The following is a 3495-nucleotide window of genomic DNA, read 5'->3' on the forward strand; positions in this document are numbered from 1 at the left end:
ACAATTTTCTTGACCCTTAGGAATTGATCTTAATATATCTGCAGCATCACCTCGCAAAGCAGCAGTCAAGGAAACAGCCTTTTCCTGTTCGGTCCAATGATTGGCGGTCGCAATAGCTTCAAATGTTCTAAGATATATATACCAAGAGGACTTTCCATCGAATGGTGGTAATTTGAATCTCATATTATGCGACGTTTCGTCTCTCGGTAGTTCATCTTTCACTACCGGATCTAACGCTGCTGCATTAACTGATGGTTGTACTTTTGTATCGGTTATCATGCTCTCTAGTTGTTTGATCTTTTCTTCTACGGTCTCTACACTTTTCTGCATCTTATCGAATGTTCTAGAAACTTCTTCAAATTTCTCGTCATTCTGTCTACAAACGTCTTTAATTACTTGAGAAACACTTTCAAATTTCTCGTCGCTTTTTCTAGAAGTTTCATCGATCTTTTGAGAAACACTTTCAAATTTCTCGTTGTTCTGTCTACTAACTTCTTCAAGTTTCTCGTCGCTTCTTCTAGAAGTTTCATCGATCTTTTGAGAAACACTTTCAAATTTCTCGTTGTTCTGTCTACTAACTTCTTCAAGTTTCTCGTCGCTTCTTCTAGAAGTTTCATCGATCTTTTGAGAAACACTTTCAAATTTCTCGTTGTTCTGTCTACTAACTTCTTCAAGTTTCTCGTCGCTTCTTCTAGAAGTTTCATCGATCGTTTCAGAAACAGTTTTTAATTTCGATAAGATTACTTGTTCTGCTGACTGGAAGTGGAACGTCTTTGGGTCTTCTCCGTTCTTCGTGAGGACATCCTCGAGTCGTGCTTGTAGGACTATCTTGAGCCCACTGCTGTCCAGATCCCGTTCCTCTAGCTGTTCACGGAGCTGTTTTACTGTAAGTTCTTGTAGCAACATCTTTGGTCGGCACACACGTACTTTCCAAAATGTCTTTTAACAGTCTTTCCGAATACCGAACAATCAACGCACTTTAACTATTCCCGACGAATAAAGTCCAAAAGTCTTTTAAAGTCTTTCCGAATACCGAACAATTAACGCACTCCGGTTATTCCCGACGAATAAAGTTCAAAAGTCTTTAAAAGTCTCTCTGTAATTCACTTATTTATATCGCACTAAGTTAACCCTACACCTGACACCAACTGTAACGAGACTATTGTAATTACTTATAATTACAATAAAACTAGCGGTTCGTGTATTTATATACGACTTTATTATTTATTTATACAAGTTTACTTTACAAACTTTAGCTTAAGACTCCTCTATTCACAAAAATTATGCCTTATATATCCTAGTCGTTATTCTCGATCATTCCGGGCTAAGCCAGCTCTCCGACTATCGTGTGACCTTCCAACAACCGCGCATCGGTTCCACGTATAGCGTGCTTCGATCTAGACTTTTCTCGGCTTACGCCTTGCGGCTGGTGACTCATTGTTTTGCTACAGTATTTTATTGTTGCTTACTGTTTTAGTTTGTGCTTGTTAATATGTGGGTGAATCAAATATGAACCGACCATTCCGTCCCCGCTTAGTATAAACTGGCTATATTGTCTAAATTTGTCCTATGGTGGAAGATTATAGTCTAATGTATGAGTGAAGACTACCGGCTGTTCTCTAATGACGTGCAGTCAGTTAATATTGCGATAGACGAGAGAGTAGTGCCATGTTCGTTTGCACAACGCGTTGTTATCAAATTCCTTGCAAAAGAAAATATTGGTCCCGCTAAAATTTGGCGAAGATTAAAAAATCAATATGGGGAATCAACACTGTCCAGTACACAAGTGAAATTTTAGCATTGTCAAGTTCGTGAAGGACGAGATGCCGTGCAAAACAAAAGTCATCAAGGACGTCTCAGGAAAATATTGACGCCATTCATGACCTTATTGCGACTAACCATAACACAAATTCAGTGGCCTTTTGTTGCTGGATTTTCTTCATGAGAGACAAACAATTAATGCCGCTTATTACTGTAGGTAGTCTTTTGGAGCATGTTCAAACTTCCTATAGGTCCAAAAACCGGAATGTCCTATACGAAATATGTTGCTCTTGCAGGACAACGCCCGACCGCATACAGCTGCCGTAAAAAAAATAGCGGAAATGCATTGGATTCTTGTTGCATAAACATCCTGCTTACAGTCCTGATCTTTGACCATGGGATTACCACATGTTCGGTCCATTAAAAGATGCACTAGGCGGAGCGCGTTTTGATGATGATAATCAACTGGAGCAATTCGTGAACAATTGGTAAGATACTCACCCTGATTCTTTTTATGAAAATAGAATACAGAAACTTCCTAGCCGCTGGAAAAAATGCGTACAGAAGGAAGGAATGCAGATATATAGAAAAATTGAGTATTGTTTAATTATTGTAATTATAATTCAATTCATATTTGTTCATATTTGATTCACGTCTCGTATATACAGGCGGGCAGAGACCTTTGCGGTTTGTAAAGGTAATAATATGAACCGACTTTGTTTCATTTCTTTGAAAATGTCACCGTTTTAGCCAAGTTTGCATTTTGTTGAGGCTAGTTTGCAGAAGTTGAGAAGCTGTCCGTGGGTTCTGATATAATGACATCACTGCTCCACTGCTGTGTCTGTGCTGGAGCTGCTTATGTAGCTGTCGTGGTTTGAAAGTTTGTTGGTATGTCCGCTGTGTACAATAGGTATAACACTGGCCCCAAGGCACTGCCCTGTGGGAGTCTGGATCCTTCTGGAAATAGTGACGTGCGCTCATCTCTATATTGTACAAAAAAGTAATGGTCATGTAGGTAGGATTTTAGAGTTTCGAGTTCGATAAAATCTGTGTGCCAGACTTTATCGAATGCTGTCGAAATGTCTAAAAAGGCGACAGTAAAATACATTTTGCCTTCAAATGCTCGATTTACAGTTCTACATTTCCGATGGGCCAGTTCTATGGTTCCAAGTTAAGATCTGAATCCAAACTATTCGATCAGGGATTAGTTATCGATCTGATAGGAGTGGTTGAATTCTTGAGTGCTCATATGCCAGAGAATCACTCAAGCTCACACTCTATGGAAGAAGAGCTTCCAAATGCAAACTTTATCAATGTTGCTCTTTTGTGGTGCGTTTTACTTCAAATTTGGCAAATAGATCTGACAAAATCTTTCACAATAAAACTATAATTTTATTTTCCATCAAAATGAAAATATATTTTTGCGCCACACAATATTCATATCAGTTCTTTTGTAGCTGGAATATTATGTACTCCACTCATTTTTACGGTATTTAGCGGTTTTCTATCCTTGTATCCGTGGATATTGGATATGCGTGCAAACCCTGGCCCGGTGAAGAGAAAAATGTAATGGCTAACGCAGTAGTTTAAAATTCAGAATTTTTAATATGAATTTACGGCTTAGACGAAAATACGCTAATCTATGGGCAATGTACCAGCTAATACGAGAGATATGGATAGAAGAAGAAATCCCCCAACAATGGAAGAAAAGTATAATCTGCCCTATTCATAAAA

The sequence above is a fragment of the Diabrotica virgifera genome, chromosome 6, assembly GCF_917563875.1.
Source record: "Diabrotica virgifera virgifera chromosome 6, PGI_DIABVI_V3a".
Lineage (NCBI taxonomy): Eukaryota > Metazoa > Arthropoda > Insecta > Coleoptera > Chrysomelidae > Diabrotica > Diabrotica virgifera.